General features: G+C 39.7%; 1 protein-coding gene across 2 annotated transcripts in view; it reads right to left on the bottom strand.

Moving 5' to 3' along the window:
* LOC130905159 (nucleus accumbens-associated protein 2) overlaps positions 1 to 22139 on the bottom strand; it is a 119192-nt gene extending 97053 nt beyond the window's left edge. The window contains exons 1-2 of one of the 2 annotated variants that reach the window (XM_057818282.1): positions 22105 to 22139; positions 21503 to 21690 (exon numbers count right to left, since the gene is read on the bottom strand). The gene's annotated coding sequence lies outside the window, so the exon portion shown is untranslated. The other variant, XM_057818279.1, reaches the window with a different exon arrangement.
* Positions 22140 to 22612: the final 473 nt, after the last annotated feature.

Here is a 22612-nt window from a genome sequence, read left to right as displayed (position 1 = left end):
TTTCTGAGGATTTTTCTCCTGAATTCCAAACTCCGCACCAACGTAGTCAGGCACAAGCTTGCAACAGGAGAACCGATGTGATTTTCAAAATAAAGCATGTAAAGGAATAATTTTTATTTGACATTTCAGACGAGTGCAGGCAAATCGTGCGTAAATAATGAGCAATATATATTCATTTAGACAAATTGTTAAATTATACAAATTATAATCTATCTTTGAACCTGAAAAAAAAAAAAACATCTCATTTGTCAGGCGTGACGGTGTGCACCACAATCTTTTTTGTGTAGGGGGAACCCTGATATATATACACTCACCGGCCACTTTATTAGGTACACATGTCCAACTGCTCGTTAACACTTAATTTCTAATCAGCCAATCACATGGCGGCAATTCAGTGCATTTAGGATGTAGACATGGTTTAAGAATCTCCTGCAGTTCAAACCGAGCATCAGTATGGGGAAGAAAGGTGATTTGAGTGACTTTGAACGTGGCATGGGTGTTGGTGCCAGAAGGGCTGGTCTGAGTATTTCAGAAACTGCTGATCTACTGGGATTTTCACGCGCAACCATCTCTAGGGTTTACAGAGAATGGTTCGAAAAAGAAAAAATATCCAGTGAGCGACAGTTCTGTGGGCGGAAATGCCTTGTTGATGCCAGAGGTCAGAGGAGAATGGCCAGACTGGTTCGAGCTAGTAGAAAGGTAACACTGACTCAAATAACCACCCGTTACAACCAAGGTAGGCAGAAGAGCATCTCTGAACGCACAGTACGTCGAACTTTGAGGCAGATGGGGTACAGCAGCAGAAGACCACGCCGGGTGCCACTCCTTTCAGCTAAGAACAGGAAACTGGGGCTACAATTTGCACAAGCTCATCAAAATTGGACAAAAGATTGGAAAAACGTTGCCTGGTCTGATGAGTCTCGATTTCTGCTGCGACATTCGGATGGTAGGGTCAGAATTTGGCGTCAACAACATGAAACTATGGATCCATCCTGCCTTGTATAAACGGTTCAGGCTGGTGGTGGTTGTGTAATGGTGTGGGGAATATTTTCTTGGCACTCTTTGAGCCCCTTGGTACCAATTGAGCATCGTTGGAACGCCACAGCCTACCTGATTATTGTTGCTGACCATGTCCATCCCTTTATGACCACAATGTACCCAACTTCTGATGGTTACTTTCAGCAGGATAATCCGCCATGTCATAAAGATGGAATCATCTCAGACTGGTTTCTTGAACATGACAATGAGTTCACTGTACTCAAATGGCCTCCACAGTCACCAGATCGCAATCCAATAGAGCATCTTTGGGATATGGTGGAACGGGAGATTCGCATCATGGATGTGCAGCCGACAAATCTGCACCAACTGTGTGATGCCATCATGTCAATATGGACCAAACTCTCTCATGAATGCTTCCAGCACCTTGTTGAATTTATGCCACGAAGAATTGAGGCAGTTCTGAAGGCAAACCCGTTACTAGCACGGTGTACCTAATAAAGTGGCCGGTGATTCTATATCATACTATATAGGGCAAAAAAAAAGACTTCGGTATCTGACCAGGACTCGGTATCGGCAGATTCTCAAATTCATGTGACTCGGACTCAGACGCAAAAATATGCGATCGGGACATCCCTAGTATATACAGTATGTACATATATATGCTAGATGCCGCGAAAAGGACCTAGAAAATAACTGAGTCTGTCATTATTTCAAAGAAGGGAAAGTGTGAGTGACCACTGAGGGATTGACAGTGGGATACCAACAATTTTCAATAGGTGTATTAAAATAAAAATAAATAAATATAATAAAAAGGAGGACTGCAATATGGCAAACTGCATTTTGGCAAGGCACAAAGCTTCTCGAAAAGTGTCCTCAATTTGCTTGATATACAGGGTGTTCCAAAATGTTGGACCCCATTTCGTAGGCCAATAATTTTGACAGTTTTCATTGGAATGACCTCAAATATTCACAGCTTGTGTAGAAACATTTCAAGTTTTTGTGTCTAATGTTTGGCATTTCTATCTTTTCTGGTTAAGAAATGCTGTTCACTTCAAAAGAAAAGGCATTTTGCGTGTTAAGAGTATGCTCGGACTCAGTCACCAAAGACAGTACAGCGTGCCTTCACAAATTTTGCAAAGAAGGCACCAACTAAACAACAAAACAGAGAATTACAGCTCCACTGGAAACTGTTACCAAAGACATGCTACAGCGAGCTTGGCATGAGCTTGAATACCGACTCGACGTGTGCCGAGTCACAGGCATCGCACATATTGAACATTTATGAAAATCTGTCATAGAACCAACAAATATTTGTACTTTTCTTTGTAAATTTAACCAATAAAACTTATGACCTTCAACATAAGGTGCATTTAGTTTCATTAAGATCAATCCAGTAGTTTCCGAGATATGGGCATTTCGAATGGGGTCAACCATTTTGGAACACCCTGTAGTTTTTAAAAAGTCATTAATTGAATTTTTACAGAATTTCCCCCCTGATATATGGATATTCAAATCAATTGCTTTTGTATCTTGATAACATTTACCTTAACCCAAAAGTAGCTAAAGATAAATGAGCTACCAAACAGATAAAAATAATGAAACAGTAAAGTTCTTTAATTTTTCATACTTGTATTTTGTATAAATTTATTTAAATATAAATATAAATTATATATATATATATATATATATATATATATATATATATATATATATATATATATATATAATTAAATATAAATTTTGTATATTTTCCTGTATATTTTTTGTTGTTTGTTTTGTTTTGTTTTGTTTTGTTTTGGGCCTTAAGTGAAAAACAAAACTTTATATTTCTGATATTTTTTTACACGTTGATTTTAAATCAAATCATCTAATTATCTACAAAACATTTGATATCTACAATTCGCTTGCAGCAGTGTGACTGTTTACAACCTCGTTCTTAAAAACTGAAGAAAAAAAAAAAGAAACAAGCCATAGTCTTGTCTTCACTGATCTAAAAGACTTATTTAAAAAGAGATTAACAACGCCGAAGGAGCTTGGCAAAGGGATATCATCAGATCTGGATGTTCGGGACCAGGTTAAGATTTCCAGACATGGCCCATTAAGCGTACATATTTATAAAAGACAGTACATCATTTTCAAAGAGCAAATAAGATGAACCCGCAATCTATGCTCATGTGTCCTAAGGCTTCCATTTACTTAAAAAAACTGAATTATAACCGAACCTTTTAAGAGCTCCAGCCTAAATATGAAATCACGGGTTAGGGTGATTCAAAAGAATCCCTTGAGTACATTGAATAGGCAGCTGCTGTTCTCACTAAGCCTTTCCATGAACTGAACAAGTCCGCTCGTTTGAAAAGTGAAATGTCTCTTAAGACAACCACAACAGCCAATTAACAACAAATTAACTGAATGAAAGAGAATATTCACATGCGTTTGTCATTGTAGACGCCCAATCCAGTTAAACTGGGAGGGCTGGCAGTGAATGAACCAACGTTCATTTGCTGCCACCCTTCTGTTCCAAATTTACTGAACGTCTGCTAATGATAACCTAGTTTCCGGGAGAGTGCAATTTGGCCATTTCAATGGCTGCCATTTGATAACGTTAGACTTCCAACCCATTTGAAGTGGGAGGCCTGGCAGTGAATGAACAAATGTTCATTCTTTGCCACCCACTAGTGAAAAACGCATTGAAATTCACAGTAGAAGGATGTAGAGCTGAAACGATTACCCGAATAATTCGAGTAACTCGACTTTAAAAATTGATCGAGGAATTTTCTCCGCCTCGAGGAATCGTTTAATTTTGCCAGCACTAAGCATGACGTTTTGCCTGGACTACTTTTAATGCGGCACAACGCTCAGACGTAGCGTAGAGGAAGAAGGGAGAGGCGGCGGATATATTTAATTTCAACACGGGCTGAACGATATTGGAAATAACTGACATTGCGATTTTTCGGGAGTTTGCAATATACTGCGATATCAAATTTTCACCAGACTTGAATAGCTCTGTTTGGGAAGACTCTGGTTGACTCACTATGACCACATTGTATTCATTAGAGATGTCCCGATCCGATCCCGTGATCGGAAATCGGGTAAAAAAGGATTGTGTTTTTAATTTAAAAAACATTTACATGGTCATACAGCATATCATCCTCTCTCAGGCTAAGGAATGACAGGTTTGTAGCTTTGATTTGGCCAGAGACGCCTCGGTAGCACTACGATTGAAGGTACAAATGTGTTAATCATCGCTAAGCTTACATAGTCTGAAGTGTGTCAGTGAGAAGCTGTTCTCGGCAGCGTGAGTGTCAAAGCAAAAAAAAAAAAAAAACATTAAAAAAAAAAAAAAAAAATGGGATCGGGACATCTCAAGTATAAACAAAATACCGTTTAATCCAGGTTAAGGAAGGGGGTTTATCTGTGAATGATGAAATTGGTGTATATAAAAGGGATCCAGGGAACCATGTCTCTGCACAATTCCCGCTTTTGCTAAGTAAAACAAAAGTTTCCATTAAATAAAAAAAAAATCGCACATCCACAACACCGGGCGCCATCGCGCGACCCGCCCGCTAAGCCCCCGCTCCTTCGAAGGCAGCACGTTTACTCCGAGATCGGGGATCGATACTCGGGACAAGGTAAAATTAAGTTAACGTAGTGCTTAAGATTAACGTTTCTGTACCTTGCTAACGCATTGTTATTTGTTAGCCCTGCGGAGGGCTAGGTTTCTATTAATTATGACTACTGTCGATGTGTGGCTAACATGTCTTTCATACAGGTTTTATTTAATCTGTAAAAACAGCTCGGTAGAGTGATGAGGGTGTAAAATAAAAACATCCAAGGGAAGAGCTGCTAACTGTCAACTTCAGCTCGATAGTTAATGACGGGTAAAACACCAAGTAGCACTGGTGCCTAATGTGCTCCAATACAGCAGGTATCATTCATTTATTTTGAACACTGCAAAAACTCAAAATGCTATCAGGACTTACAATTTACATTTGCAAACTTAAAACAACTAGAATTTAAAAATAGCTTGACACAAATAGAAATTCAGTTGAAACATGTGGGGAAAACACCTAACTTTTAAGTGATGTGTGTTATCAAACGTAATGACATTTATAGGTAAGAAATAAGAATTCTTTTTAATAAGATAAGTTTTTTGAGTGAAAGAAGTGAATTTGTTTTTTTTTTCTAGTCACACCTGAGATGCAATTGTTGGCTGTTTTCAACAATGGAAATCTAAAATACATTGATTGTCTAAAAATGGTTCAATATTAGGTAAAATGTCTTGTTTCTCATGTATACTTATGATTGCTCTTTACCTATTTTATCTAATTACTTGATTAATTGATGGAATTTTCAGTAGAATACTCAATCACTAAAATATTCGATAGCTGCAGCCCTAGAAGGATGTCTATCATCGTGTGTGGAAGAGCGCCAATTGCGCCTTTATTTCATGCGGAGTGTGTAGCTGGCGGCCATCTTGGGTAGGGCAACCAGAGGTTGGAAACTCGATCTCGAAAAGCACATATTACACACCATCGGCCCGTTATTTCTTCGCATTGATGGTATCATTTTAGTGTGGAATTTTTCCTAACACTAACCAGTACTTCGATACTTTTTGACAACCTTATTGCACCCCGTAAAAACGAGAAAAGAGTCAGCGTGAATAGGTTCACGACTTTAACACCTCACATACACCTACTGGTTCCACTTAAAAAAAGATTTTATTCCACTACCATAATGAAACTCTTGTTCTAAAACAGAACATGATCCACTTACACAAAACCTGCATAAACACCTTCTGCCTACCTCACACAATCCCACTCAAACTACTGGCAAACTTCCTCTGAACAACTCATCGTCACACGAGGGGTAAACAATGCATCTGATTGGACTGTGTGCTTCCTGCGCGCACTCGCATACTGTCGTAATGACCAAGGGAGGACTGCCCTAAATCTCTCGTTACCACTTCCACCCACCCACTTACTCTGCGCACAAAGCTGTTCGGAATAAGAGAATGTCTGAGACCATATAGAAAAGGTCTGGGTCAACATCCGACCTGGTGAACCGCTAAGATGCATAGTTATCCTAAGAAAAAGGAACCGAAAAGATCACATTGTAGGCTTCAGCAATAAGAAAATCTATTACTGACACTCTCCATGGGGTCGCTCAAAGCAGCAGCACATATAGGAGGCATCTTTGTCAATAAGCTTCCCTCGCTTATTACTTTAGACGTTAATTTGCAGGCTCTGTTTACCAGCACGGGCCTTGAGAGAGGCTTGAAGTTTGTAGCAATTAAATTATGCACGGCGCGCGGCACAAGAGCCTGGAAAATTGAGGTGGGCTGCAATGAAAAATGCCATTCTCGCATGCTAATACGTGCTGCCGACATAATGTCTTGAAGACTAAGGCCAGAGCTTTTATTTTCTTGCCTTTGTGCGTGTCTGCGGGCATCTCGTTCCAAATTATAGGTTTGACTTTCACTGCGAATCAAGTCACAGCAGCTAGAAAGATTCAAAGAACATGTGCCGAGTCAGATGACTGTCTGCTAGAAGGACTAGTGAGACAAGATAGATGGATAGAGATATACATATTTCTTTAGGAATACATTTTATCATTGCTCTACGGCCTGCTTATACCATTGATGTTGGAGACAGCATGTGTGGGTCAAATATCAATACTTCATTATTGGAGGATGCTCCTAAAAGTAAAATTGAAGGAATAAAAATTCATCTATAAATTATTTTTATATTTGTCGACTTCAGGCAGGATAATATTGCCCACGATTTTGTTGAGTGATAGGGGAAAATTTTTATATTGCATTTGTGAGTTGCAATTGTGTATTAGATATTCCTGAATGTGTTTAGAATGTAATGCTAAAGTTTAAAAAAAAAAAAAAAAAAAACACCTACTGTAGTTGCCTTTTTTTTTGGACCATCTAACTGTACAAACGATAGTGTACATCAGTGTTCAGTTCATCCATGAAGTTCACAAAAATGGATCGCGACAAATTCCAACACACTAAGGCTACAACAACTAATCGATAATAAATTAGTTTCCAATGACTTTGATTATCAATTTTTCCCGGGAGCTATGAGCAGTCCCGTTTGGGTCCTTGTTTTTGTGTAATGTGAGGCTGTGGGCGCGCCAGTGATTAGAGCAAGAGAGAGAAAGTTCACTGATACACTCAGGTCGGGTTGCTGAATCAATAATATTTCGACGTGTCAAGAGATGGTCTTTTGTGTTGTTAGATCCAGGGTGCCCAGTGGCGTGGGATGTGGGGTGCTGAAGGTGGTGTTGGAGAGAAAAAAAAAAGTGTTTTGGTAGATTATTTTTTGTGTGCCTGTTAAAAATAAACAAATAAAACACTGAAAAAAATTGCATCTATAACTTTAGGGAGTAAAGATACATGTTGAAAAAGTTTGACACCTTCCTTGCCACCGGGTGACGTTGAGTAAAGTGCTATTGGAACGGAAAAGTAAATTGTTGACAGAGGAGGTGTTCACAGGGCGCAAAAACGAATTAGCGATTTTTGTTTTACAAAAACAGAAACATTTTGTAATTTTCAAGGTCGAAAAAGAGGATTGTCCTTTGGAGTCTTCAAATAGGTAAGACATGCTTGCAATGTAGCCGTATTATTGTTTATAGTTGCTGTTGAGCTGCCACCGTGCAGAGCGCTGTTGGATATTTGTGTGCAATATATTTTAGTGTTGTGAAAAGCGGGTGTTAAACCGTGGCTTATCGACCCTTTTAGTTTCCAAATGTGTTTGTGTCATTGCGCCGTATAGCTGCGGGGATTTGCATTATAATACACAGGCACTTTTGTTTCCAGCACAAAAACTCACTGTACACAGTACGTGAAATTGAACGCTGTCTTTGTAGTAGCCTAGTAGTAGTGCGTAAACTATTCAGCATGCGTGTGTACAGCCAGTGTGAACACCTTGTATGGAGAAAATGCATGTGCATGACAAATTTCGACCGAAATGGCCTTTTTGGATGGGGAAAAACTAATAAGGATCCTCAGCAGCCACTGCTGTGAGTGAATTCCAGCACCCCTGAATGTGCCTCCGTCACAAGTGAGTAAATGAAGCCAATTGTTTTGTTTGTATTTTTTGTTGATGAGACGTTACTATTTAGCAGAGCGCCTAGCTAGTTAGTGATTATGCTAATCAGTGTATTAAGTGTCCGTTTGTATTGTGTTTTGGAGAAGCATATAAACACAAGTTATCGTTAGATAGTAAAGTCCCATTTCCTTTTCTTTTATATATATATATTATATTTATATAAAAGCTTAAGAGTTTCCTTTTTACACAAACTCCTAGTCAATCTGTAAATTGTCATACAAGAGAGTGTGCTTTGAAATTGGATTTGGATTGTAATTATGAACAACTGTTTTATAAGCAAAATGAATTCATTAGTCTACCTCCTCCTTATTCGACTTTGTTGTTAGGTTTGACTCATTTATTTTCTTTAAACAATGGCACAATTTATATCAGCGCTTTGCCCACAGAAAAAAATTGTCAATCAGCAGCACTTTTTATTTGAATGAAAAGGACCTTTGTCTGATTTGTGTACTGAGGAATTATTTCTCTGTTTTATACTAAGAACTCAAAACAGTACAGTTGTAGACGACAGATAAGTCAGGAACATTTATAATTATTTTTGTAGGTAATAGTTATCCATTGTCTTCATTGTTACTTACAACATGCCGAAAACAACTTCAAGTTAAAATGTGAAAGTGATAAAAAAAAGTGACATTTATTTAATCAATTAACCGTTTGATTAATCATCCCATTAATTGATTATAAAAATAATCGTTAGTTGCAGCCCTACAATACAGCATATTTACGTTTATCATGTTTTTTTTTGCTCCCGATCCGATCCTGATCGTTTTAGTTTGAGTATCTGCCGGTCCCGATATTTCCCGATCTGATTGCTTTTTTTTCCCCTCCCGATTCAATTCCAATCATTCCCGATAATTTTTCCTGATCATATACATTTTGGCAATGCATTAAGAAAAAAATCGGACGAATATATACATTCAACATACAGTACATAAGTACTGTATTTGTTTATTATGACAATAAATCCTCAAGATGGCATTTACATTATTAACATTCTTTCTGTGAGAGGGATCCACAGATAGAAAGACTTGTAATTCTTAAAGGATAAATGTGACTTTGTATATTGTGACTAAATGTTGCCATCTAGTGTATTTGTTGAGCTTTCAGTAAATGATACTGTAGCCATTTAACTGCCCAAATACACGATGGGAAGTGCAACCATGACTGTGCGTAGTGGTACCAATTGATATATCTTCTCTGCGTTGGGAAATAACATAGGGTGTTAAGAAAAAGATTAACTACTACTTTTCTTCCCCACATTGCTTCCCACGACATTTCTAATTGTAGGGAGAGGGATTGTAAGGCTTTAGCCAATTAAAAAAAGGCTCCAAAGGCTGGCAAAATTCACTCTACTCATTTACCGCTGCCTTTTAGCTCTATATATAGGTAAACCGACGCCATTACACATTGAATGCGACAATGCGTGAGTGAGTCGTGCAGCGCATGCGTTGAGTGTAACATATTATGTCTGTAACGTTAAATACAATTAGAAAACGATTTAATTAAAACATGCATATTAAAAAAAGGCATGTCCGATATTTTTATGCCGATTCCGATACTTTGAAAATGACGTGATCGGACCCGATCCATCGGGACATCTCTAGTCTGAAATGTTTCGGCAAAAAATGGTCTAAAACAACAAAATTAGTTTTTTTTTTTTTAATTACTTTAAGGTGAAATGTAAACTGTGTTAAATGTGGACATAACTAATAGCTTGGAGACACCTGAATCGAATCACAGCAGTTTCAATATTGGCAAATTGTATCGAACCTTCACCAAATCGGTGTTTTAAGCGAGACCATGCATAGCCATGCCAAACAAAATAGTGCTGTTATCATCAACTTGAGTCAAACCTTTCTGTGTGGCATCAGTAACTCAGTGATCGTTGGTGTTAGCAGCAGGGCTATACAAACATTTAGATAGATATTGCTTACATATACCATCCATAGCATAACAAACTCCTGATGATTTAAGAGGGGTCACAAGACAAGAAAATTAGGCTACATAAGATTGATGTTGTTTATATATGTGTGTGTTTTTCTTACGCACTTCAAATTAAAAGGCACATTTCTTGGACTTTCAAGTGTCATTAAGTGTCAAAATCCAATTTTCCGTCCTGTTTGTGGACAATCTCATGACTTGTTTTGGCATGAACGCATGCTACATGCTGTCTATTCATGCTGAAAATACTTGTAACAATCAACCCCAAGTGCACAAACACACACAACGCCACAACGCACACTCTCCCCCCTTCTCCTCCACTCATCTCCCCATCCTTTCATTCCTGCAGCCAGCCGCAAATGCACGGACATGCCGCATCACACGAACCTACAACACAAATGCAGGCACGACATTTCATGCCATGTGATCGCGCTAGCTTGGCATCACGCCAATGGCAAAACATGTCACTTAGCAGAGAGCTGACACACGCGCACATATATAGAGATTGAGTGGAGGCATTTGTTAATATTTTTTTTCAACAAGTAGTTTTCAGCCATGAGGAAAAGCTAAAATTTTTAACAACTACAGTATATATAGATTTGGGGTTTCATTTAATGCCATGTGGACTATTTAATGAGAAAGCATTTGTTACTTTATTTGGGGGCTTACAGCACAAATACGTGAGAAAAACATATTTCAGACTTACACTGCTGGCCAAAAGTATTAGCACCACTGCAATTCTTTCAGATAATGCTGAATTTCTCCCAGAAATTGATAGCAATTACAAATGTTTTGGTAGTAATACCTTGATTTATTTTGCTTGCAATTAAAAAACACAATAGACAATGAAAAAAAATTAAATCATTATCATTTTACATAAAACTCCAAAAATGGGCCGGACAAAAGTATTGGCACCCTCAGCCTAATACTTGGGAGCACAACCTTTAAACAAAACACTGCAAACAACAGCTTCCGGTATCCGTCAATGAGTTTCTTACAATGCTCTGCTGGAATTTTCGACCATTCTTCTCTGGCCAACTGCTCCAGGTCTCTGAGATTTGAAGGGGGCCTACTCCAAACTGCCATTTTCAGATCTCTCCACAGGTGTTCTATGGGATTCAGGTCTGGAGTCATTGCTGGCCACTTTAGAAATCTCCAGTGCTTTCTCTCAAAGCATTTTCTAGTGCTTTTTGAAGTGTGTTTAGGGTCATTGTCCTGCTGGAAGACTCATGACCTCTGAGGGAGACCCAGCTTTCTCACACTGGGCCCTACATTATGCTGCAAAATTTGTTGGTGGTCTTCAGACTTCATAATGCCATGCACACGGTCAAGCAGTCCAGTGCCAGAGGCAGCAAAGCAACCCCAAATAATCAGGGAACCGCCACAATGTTCGACTGTGGGGACAGTGTTCTTTTCTTTGAAGGCCTCGGGTTTTTTTCCCTGTAAACTATGTTGATGCCTTTTCCCAAAAAGCTCTACTTTTGTCTCATCTGACCGGAGAACATTCTTCCAAAACGTTTTTGGCTTTCTCAGATGTTTTGGCAAACCCCAGCCTAGCTTTTTTATGTCTCTGGGTCAGAAGTGGGGCCTTCCTGGGTATCCCACTATAGAGTCCCTTTTCGTTCAGATGCCGACGGTTACTACGGGTTGACACCGTTTTACCCTCGGACTGCAGGACAGCTTGAACTTGTCTGAATGTTAGTCGGGGTTCTTTATCCACCATCCGCACAATCTTTCGTTGAAATCTCTTGTCAATTTTTCTTCTCCGTCCACATCTATGGAGGTTAGCTACAGTGCCATGGGCTTTACACTTATTGATGACACTGCGCACGGTAGACACAGGAACATTCAGGTCTTTGGAGATGGACTTGTAGCCTTGAGATTGCCCATGCTTCCTCACAATTTTGCTTCTCAAGTCCTCAGACAGTTCTTTGGTCTTCTTTCTTTTCTCCATGCTCAACGTGGTACACACAAGGACACAGGACAGAAGTGAGTCAACTTTAATCTATTTTAACTAGCTGCAAGTGTGATTTAGTTATTGCCACCTCCTGTCCTGTGCCATAGGTAAGTAACAGGTGCTGTTAATTACACAAATTAGAGAAGCATCACATGATTTTTCAAAGGGTGCCAATAGTTTTGTCTGGCCCATTTTTGGAGTTTTGTGTAAAATGATAAAGATTTTTTTCCCCATTCTCTTTTGTGTTTTTTCATTGCAAGCAAAATAAATGAAGATATTACTACCAATGCATTTGTAATTGCATTCATTTTCTGGGAGAAATTGAGCATTATCCGACAGAATTGCAGGGGTGCCAATACTTTTGGCCACCAGTGTAAGTTTTGCATGTTTTATTGTTCCTATAAAATGTACAGGAAAGTAAAAAAAAAAAAAAAAAATCATGAAACTGATTTTTGGTCCATTCTTAGGAGAGAATGCTTTGTTAAAAAAAAAAAAAAGTCCATGTTGACATTAAAAACCAAACGAGCAAAATGTCTTGACGCTGAACTGCTTCAGGTTCTTGCGAAATACATAGACAGAAATAGAAAGACGCTACCGGTATATTTCCTGAATTAAAAAGGAAACAAAAAATATAAAGTGTAATTACTTTCCAAGAATACAAAACATGTCACCTCAAGTGGAGATTCAAAGAAGAGAGGAACTGCTGTGGTTTTGGCAATGGTACTTCATGTTATGAGCACACCATGCTTGGGTGACAGTGGGTCAAGGCAATGGTATCATAGGAAATGTATCATGAGGTCACAAGTTTTTTTTTTTTTTTTTTTTTTTTAAGATTTAGAACTTTTCCCATTTGTCTAAATAACATGTCTGTGGCATGCTGTGACCAAAAGACATGAAGGATCAAGATTGAAAATACTGACACTCTTCATTTTGCAAAGCATCGGCACAACTACCCCATTAAAAAAAAAAAAAAAAAAAAAAAGGAAAAACAGGCTTCTTAAATAGTGTGGACTAAATGGAGTATTGGGTAAATTAATATAATGAATACATGAAATCTCTTATCCATTCTAGTGTGGACAAAGCTGATCAGAGCAAGTGAAAAAGCTTTGTCACCCACCAAAAGTAGAGCAATTGAATAATTGCCTTCAATTTATTTTGGAAGTATTTCTCAGCATTTCAAAACTAGAATTTTGCTGTATTTAGGCACATTTTGCAGAGCGTGACTTGGTAAACTGAAGCTTTCACACTCCATTGGGAGTGTATTTCTGGGTTTTGCGCTACAGCAAACAAGTCATCTGGGCAGTCGCTGCAGTCACGCAGCCGTCAAATCCCAGCATAATAACATAAATCGTAGGTTATTTGAAGACTGCATTGAATGTGAGCGTAAGTGGTTGTCTATATGCGCCCTGTGATTGTGCAGCGACCAGTGTTCCAGATCAGTTCCAGTCAGGGAAATGAATTTCACAATTGATAAGTGGGGCAGACACTTCCGAAAGCAAATAAAGTAAATTTTCCATATCCACTTTAAAACCAATAAATTAAATTTCAGACATTTTACCATCTTTAACTAATACACAGCAAATCATTGGCTCCCATTGATGGCAGCAGATGTCTGAACCATTTTAACTGGGAGGGGCTGGCAGTGATCAAAACTGTTGTTTTTGGCAGCCATTTTAATTTTCGTCTTTTGGACGATAATCCTTATAAGTCTTAGTCATATTTTAGTCATTTCAAAATGCGTCTTCGTCTAGTTTTAGTTGATGTTAACTTAATGTTTTCGTCTGTAAAATTCAAAAGTTTTACTCCAAAAATTAATAAAGCTTTACAATTATTTCAAATGAACATTGACAGACAAACACATAGGCTAGGTTCATACAGCAGGTCTTAATGCACAATTCCACTTTTTTGTCATATCTGTATTTTTGGGCGTGCACGTTCAGACTGCCTTTGTCCATTGAACCCGTTCAAGTACTACACTTGCTCACTAATTCGCAGTCAGAGACACGCTGAGCAAACTGACCCGCATGCAAATAAAAAAAACAACTATGCACTGTGCATGCATGACGCACACACAAGTTTGCCCCAACTTTGCCATGTAAGCACTGCTGAAATAATAGTCATTTGGCGCACTGTAAGAAACCGAGCATTATCAGGCTTATCCTTTTCTTCATTGTAGTATTTTGACTGTGGTCTAGCCCGCCTCCTGCTTAGTAAAAGCCAAGTTCACGCTAGGCGCCAACGCTAATTAACAGCTACATCGCTGCCATCTTGCGTGCTGCTCTCGCTCTTTGCTGAAGTAATTGCTGCATGAATTCTGATTTAGGAGACTTGACAGTTCAGAGTGCCGCCACACTCTGGAAAAATGTGGCCCAGATCGAATTTAAACCAGATACAAAAGTTACTCAGGTCAGATTTGAAATGGACCACTACTATGCGACTTGTCACGTTCAGACCGTCAAGATAATGCCTCACTTGAGTCGGAAAAACACGAAAAAATCGGATTCGTGCATTAAGAACTGCAGTATGAACCTAGCCATATTGTAGCACGGGGTGGGCAAACCGGTCCTCAAGGGCCGGAGTGGTTCCTGGTCTTTGTTCCAACTGATCCAGCACAGACAGTTTAACCAATGAAGTTTCTAGTGAAACAAAAAACACCTGCCTGCGATCAACTGATTGCACTTGCAAGACCCCAGATTGGTGAAAAGGTTTCCTCTTAATGGGTTGGAACAGAAGCCTGCACCCACAGCGGCCCTTTGCGGAATAGTTTGCCCACCCCTGTTGTAGCATCTACAAGGACAACGCCAACTTGGTGATAAAACACACTCAGCAGGAAAATAGTACCTTATTTTTCAATGAATTAAACCCACCTAGACGCCACGAACTTCATGTAAAAATAGTTGTCCGAGAGTTTAAGAGGATGCTCGCCGTATCATGAAAATGAATGCTATGCTAATGCTATGAGTTACATTTAGTTTGTGATGATCACTCAGCACAGACCTTTGAAGGCTAAAGCAACATTTCATATTCTCCATGCCAAGATAAGAAAACAAACCTTACCTTGTGTATTTCAAAACAAGCAAAGAGGAGACTGGAGAGGACACGGGTAAGCTGGGGGGCAGCACGTCACATGAGTGACACACTGCTACGATGCAGGCTAGCTACACATAAAAATGTCACATATTGTAGACTTCTGACGAAAACTATAGCGCATTTTCATCTTCTTGTCCAGACGGACGAAAACTGGCATCCCTCTTGTTATGTTTAAGTCTCCCAGGGCACATTTTTAGCTCGTTATAGTCATGAAAAAAATTGTTCGTCGACGATATATTTTCGTTATAGTCATTGTTGACGAAAACAACACTGGATCAAAAAAATGATTTTGTATGTTTTCAAACAATGTGGTATCGGTACTAGGAGTGGGAACCTCTTGGTACCTCATGATACGATGCGATTTGCGATACAAAGCTCGCGATAAAGTTGATCTGACGATATGGCGATACAACAATTATCGATCCATTGGTCGGGAAATCATTCTAGGATATTTTAAAAACAACTAATAAACAGAAAAACAAGCTTCTGCTGTGAATTGGAATGAGTTTATCACTAGTAGACGTCCAATCCATTTGAACTGGGGGGGCGGCAGCGAATGAACATTCCCTCCCATTTCAAACGGATCGAACGTCTATGGCAGTCAGTGGCAGCCAATGCGACAATGAGGTAATTTTGGGCCATTTAAGGTCATTTACCTGTTAATTTTCAGTTACTTCCTGTTGATTTTGGGGTATTTTATGGGTCACTTCCTGTTTATTTTGAGTTACATAACAGGAAGTGACCTGGGAATCACCCAAATGAATAGGCAGTGACTCAAACTCAACAGGAAATGACCTGTAAATGCCCTAAAATGAACAGCAAGTGACCTGTAAATGCCCCGAAAATCGGACCGAATGAACTAACGTTCCCAGTCTAAATGGATTGGGCGTCGAGCACCGTCAATGGCAGCCCTAAGAGTTTATTGAGACACTATTATGATGGAAAATTTTGGTAGCAACTTGTTGGTTCCTTTTTTTCCCCCCAATAGACATTGACACCTTTTTAAAATGATATCTCAATTCTTGCAGCAGCATTTCGATAACCTTTTGGGATACAAAGTATCACGATATATCACCTTTTCGATATTTTGTCACACCCCTAATCGGTACATGGCCAGGTAGCTGAAGGGGTAGCCAAAAAATGGTATCGCTGCAACACTATTCACATGCATGTATATGATTTCATTAAAAACATTCATAGTCCACAAATGTCAAACATTCGGCATAGCATCGCGTGTTGTATGACCATGTATTCTTATGCCGCTGCATACAGTAGTGACTCAAATGCTGTTGGAAACCTTAAAACACATTTGTTGTGATGCACTGTACTCCGTTTATTGGCTCGACTTTCATGAACTCAAATAATAATTCTAACATTTTTAGACATTCGACTGTTCAGGAATCCACCTGTTGGCTCAGCAAATATTTGTCATAAAAGAAGTTCTCCTCATTATTATTCGCAAAGGAAACAGGGCGAGGTTAGTACTGGATCATTTGCATTAGACAGGTTTTCGAAAATGAAGGAAAAAAAGTATCCATGAATTATTTTGACGAAATGGTATTACGACATCAGAGAACTGTTTTAATGTGTGTTTCAAGCTAAAAAAATACATATTTAAAGTACTTGAAGGTAATTATGCTCTTGAATCATTAGCATCACTCCGTGCCACGCTGTGACAACAGTATTTTAATTAAACAGACTCATGGGTGGCTTCGTTGGGTACACTTGCACAATCTAATGAGATGCCATTGTTATAGAACCCCTTGGGCACCTGGAAAGAATAGATGTACGATGTGGAAACACACATTTTATCCGACACCTACACAGTGGATTCATAGCCATACTGCATGCTGTGACGCTTAGTGAAAACTAAGACGAGTGGGAAGACTTCGCAGTTGAGTCGCAGCCATCGACAAGCCCAAACACACACCCGCCCGCACTGACACACACATACAAACACCTTACATTAGCACCAACACACACACACCTACGCACATGCCAAGGAAATACACACATACACATGCCAAGGAAATACAAGACTATTGTATGAGAGTGTGGCGTACGCCTGCTGCCGTGTATCACATGCTATCCATGGTGAGTCAGCGCTGCGTCTCAGAAATGGAAAATGGCTAACACACAAACATGCACATAAATTCAAACCAAGCAATATACGGTACACCCATTTAACGGTAATTGGACATCTATTCAAAAGTTATCATGAGCTTAACTCATTCTCTGTCAGCCCAGATCAAGAAGTATCTGTTGTATGTTTGTTTCTTTGTGTAGTTTGTATTTGGGGGCTGACAGCACAAATAGGGAAGAGAAAAAAACATCTAAGACATAAGTTTTGAGTTTAATTCATGTCACATTTGTTCAACATTTAAATTCTTTTGTTCTTAACATTTCTAGGGTGGGTGTGTCTACGTTAATGTTCAATTTATTCTACCGGTCTTCAAGGTTCAATGTACAGTGGTATGAAAAAGTATCTGAACCTTTTGGAATTTCTCACATTTCTGCATAAAATCCCCATCAAATGTGATCTGATCTTTGTCAAAATAACACAGATGAAAAAAACTGTTTTAACTAAATCCGCCCAAACATTTATAGATTTTCATATTTTAATGACGATAGTCAAACATTGCAAACAATGACAGAAGGGGGAAAAATAAGTGAACCATCACATTTAATATTTTGTGCCCCCCTTGGCAGCAATAACTTCAACCGGACGCTTCCTGTAGCTGCAGATCAGTCTGGCACATTGATCAGGACTAATGTTGGCCCATTCTTCTCGACAAAACCTCTATAGTTCAGTCAGATTCCTCGGATGTCTGACATGAATTTCTGTCTTTAGGTCATTCCACAGCATCTCAATGGGGTTCAAGTCTGGACTTTAACTTGGCCACTCCAGAACGTGTATATTGTTCTTCTGAAACCATTCTGAAGTTGATTTACTTCTGCATTTTTGGATCATTGTCTTGTTGCGGCATCAGTCCTCTTTTTAGCTTCAACTGTCTGACAGTTGACGGCCTGACGGCCTCCGGTTTTCCTGCAAATCATCCTGATAAACTTTTGAATTAATTCTTCTTAATGATTGCATCGGCGGCACGGTGGCTGAGTGGTTAGCACGTCTGCCTCACAGTTCTGAGATCAAGGGTTCAATCCCGGGCTTCGGCCTTCCTGTGTGGAGTTTGCATGTTCTCTCCGTGCCTGCGTGGGTTTCCTCCGGGAACTCCGGTTTCCTCCCACATCCCAAAAACATGCATGGTAGGCTGATTGAACACTCTAAATTGTCCGTAGGTATGAGTGTGTGCGTGAATGGTTGTATGTCTCCTTGTGCCCTGCGATTGGCTGGCAACCAGTTCAGGGTGTCCCCTGCCTACTGCCCGTAGTTAGCTGGGATAGGCTCCAGCACCTCCGCGACCCTCGTGAGGAAAAGCGGCATGGATAATGAATGAATGAATGAATGATTGCACATTGTCCAGGCCCTGAGGTAGCAAAACAGCCCCAAATCATGATGCTCCCTCCACCATGCTTCACGGGTGAGCTGTTCCATTTTTCCTCCACACATGACGTTGTGTGTTACTCCCAAACAATTCAACTTTGGTTTCATCAGTCCAAAAAACATTATGCCAAACTTCTGTGGAATGTACAAGTGCCTTTTTGCAAACACTAAGCAAGCAACAATGTTTTTTTAGACAGCAGTGGCTTCCTCCATGGAGTCCTCCCATTAACACCATTCTTGGCCATAGTTTTACATATGTGCACATGTGTGCACAGAGGTATTGAACTGTGCCAGTGATTTCTGTAAGTCTTGAGTAGACACTTTAGGTTTTTTTTTTTTTTTTTTTTTTTTACATCTCTGTGTATTCTGCGCTGAACTCTTGGCATCATCTTTGGTGGACTGCCACTTTGTGGGAGAGAAGCAACAGTGCCAAACTCTCTCCATTTGTAGGCAACTTCTCTGACTGTTGATTGATGAACATCCAGACATTTAGAGATGGGTTTGTATCCTTTCCCAGCTTTGTACAGATCAACAATCCTTGATCACAGGTCTTCAGACAGCTTTTTTGACCGATCCATGATGCACATCAGACAGTGCTTCTCATTAAGACGTTTCTTACCAGGTGTGTGTTTTATAGTGGGCAGGGCAGCTTTAAACCACTCATCAGTGATTGGGCACACACCTGACTAAAAATGTTTGGTAAAAATTGATTTCAATTGCTCTTTAAGGCTCCTTAGGCAGAAGGTTTACTTACTTAAACCCGTGTCCCACCGTGTAGTTTTTTCCTTCCGTCCTCATTAAAATATGAAAACCTATAAATGTATGGGTGGTTTTCAACAAACCAGGCGCTATATTTTCATCTATGTTGGCAAAGAAGAAAGGACACGCATGGGAGGCGTTTCATGCTCAGTGGGAATTTTTACAACAAGAGTGGAAATCAAAGTATTTTTTTATTTTAAAGCAGAAAAACTTAAAATCTAGGAAACGCCCACTACATCACTAAACAGACTAGTCCAACTAATGTTTTCTTTTAATTATTTTTTTCCGATGCTTTTCAGTAGCAATTCAAGCCTCAAATGGCTTTGAAAAGTCCTGCCATACTCTCTCCTTGACACTCCCCTCATCCACCCACCTCCTCCTCCTCTTCCTCCTCTCCCCGGGCCCCCTTGTGGAATGCTGTATAGTGCGAGGCCTATGGAGGAAGGGCATCTCGGGACATGGCTAGCACACAAGCACACACACGAGAGAACACACACACAAATACAGCTGCTGAGAGTCGTCACGACCCTCTGGAGGAGCGCCAGGCAATGAAAGGTTTAGCAAGAAAGGAGACAAGAAAGCACATGAACTTATTTGTATGTGCGCTTGTCTGTGTATGTGTGTTCACCATAAACAGTTAAGACGCCAGTGTGTCTGCATTATATAACATTTCATGTTATCCATCACGTGGAAAAAAAGAAATAAAAACCACCAAGCTGGACTATCGCTCCAAATTCCTACAGTACCAAAACTTGTCCAAGTGCTTCATAAATATTACAAGAGCTACATTCCATTTCCAGAGTACCTTATGTGATCCCCTCAAGAAAACCACTGGCTTTCTTCTCATCATTATATTTTAGCATATCATGTGTTAGTAGTCTTAATTCAATTTTTTCAAGTACTGGAAAAATCATTAACAGCCAATTTAACATGTTAAAATAGCTACAAATGATGCCACAAAAACATTTAAACACTTCTCATTATTTCATATTTTGCTAAAAACTGCAATTGCCTCATTAAAAGGGTTTATAATTACCAACAGATCCACGAATTCTGCCTGATTTAAGATCCTCAACTGTTTTTTTTTTTTTTTAAATAAAGATATGAAAGTTGGTGCTGAAAAAACAACAGATTTTTATCATCACCAAATGACAGTGGATAGGTTCCTCACTATGAGAAAAAAAGAATGAAATGATTCCACCCGCACCAAAAATGTAGGATAAAACCTACAGTTGTTGTAGAAGGATTATTAGTGTTAAACCAAAACATTTTTTTTTTTGTAATTTTCCATGAACTTTGCATAAATTACAATTTAGGAAAAATTATGGTATCACCCATGTCATGTGCAACCAGCAAATTCGACTAAACCTAACTCAAGCAAACCTATGGCTTCATTCTTGCTTTTCTGTTGACTTTCACGCAGCTTCTTTTGTTGCAACACCTGACCAAGATATACCGGATGCTAGACGTCTGCATCAGATCTCCTAAGACTTCTGATCAGTGAGCATCGGAATGGCATTTGAATGACAATGTGTTATGAGGAAAATAATGTACTGTACTGCAATTGTTTTGCACAAAACCTTATAATTCAATCATTTCACGGATGTCCAGGATATATATATATTAATATATATGGTTGAAAAATACAAACATGCACGATGACGTCAGGGATCAAGACAGGTGAACTCCCCCACAAAAAGTTGCATTTTAATCCTTCTCACCAATCATGCACTTGTACAGTTACAGTTGCACACAAAAAGCACCCATTAAAAGAGATGTGTTCACTGCAGTGAGAAAAGTGGGGAAAGCAGCTACCCAGAGTATCGCAGGACTCCCACGCCACAATAGCTTCATTGTGGGTGGAGAATTTGGTTTTGTTTTGACTTTGCTGTGACGCAACTTTTTTTCTTTTTGTAAAAAGACACTTTCCCTCCTCGTGGTCACGTATGGTTAAAGTATGACAACATCTTCACAAAATAATAGAACAAGGAGCAACCATTTTGAAATGACTTTTTGAAACTCGAACGCAGCACCGCAGTGTCATGTCAGCACATTCAAAATGAGACACAATCCCTGCGTCACCGACATAAAGCAGTATACAGTCTTACAGTATAGTAGATATTTAAAGATATTTACCGAATGAGTTGCTAGTCCATTGATGTCAGCCGGCGACGACGACTAATGAAGTTGGGTTGAAAAACGGAGCTCCCGCCGGTTCCTCCTTCCTTCAGTCCTCTCTGTCGACTATTGTGGCTCCTCGGTGGCCGCCCGTCGCGCGCCTCCCTCGGCCACCCTCGTCCTCAGAGTGCCCGCTGCCTGCCCTCCTGCGCAGGAAGTGGAATTCGGCTCACGCGAGCAGTTGACAGGGCAGCCTGACACCATGGCCCGTTTTACTAGCGACGTTTCGCTTTAAAGACTCAGACATCTTGTTTGGGGAGTAAATTAAGTATAGCTCGGTTAACAATGCAGTACGCGGAAGCTAGCTAACACGGCCGGTGAGGTGTCTTCGTCGGCCCGCCTTTTACGGACACATGAACTCCCTGCTCTCTGGAGCTTTAAAAGAAGCCGGTGAACCACCCCCTCCCCGTCACTTCACTTCTCACCCCAGTTACTAGCACCACTAAAAGCGGGCTTTCGTTGGTTGCCGATTATGTCGTAGTGCTTTTGTGAAAAGGCGAATAAATGACACGGCACAGGGATTCCATGTGCGCGAGAACAACGTGAACATGTGTGGTTACCTCACGTGTCCTCAGATGACAGCGGCGAACAAGCCTGTACGCATGCGCTTAGATCCCAACAAAATTGGCAGCGCCTGCTGCTGGCAATGTAGTTTACTGCATGGAACAAAGGGAAGGGATTTTAGGGGATTTAACCCTTTCATGGACAGCGGTCGCCACAGTAGACAGCTATTCAAAACTTTTATGTGAGCAATTATCACTACAGTATTTAAAATGATTCAAATGTTGTGCTCTTTAAATATATTTTTATTAATACATTTTTAAAACAATACAATGTGAATATGAACTAAATTGATGAAATACACACTGTTTACAGCCCAAAGTAACACTCTAAGTTTATTATTTTTTCATTGTATTTAATAGGGGTGTGACAATTTATCGAAAAGGTGATACCCGATACTTTGTAGCCCAAGAGGTTATTGATCCGCTCCCAAGAATTGATATATCTTTTTAAAAAGGTGTCACTGTTAAAAAACAAAACAAAAAGGAACCAACAGGTTGCTTCCAA

The sequence above is a fragment of the Corythoichthys intestinalis genome, chromosome 17, assembly GCF_030265065.1.
Source record: "Corythoichthys intestinalis isolate RoL2023-P3 chromosome 17, ASM3026506v1, whole genome shotgun sequence".
NCBI lineage: Eukaryota > Metazoa > Chordata > Actinopteri > Syngnathiformes > Syngnathidae > Corythoichthys > Corythoichthys intestinalis.
The sequence above is the reverse complement of the archived record's forward strand: the minus strand, read 5'-3'. Positions and strand labels throughout refer to the sequence as shown.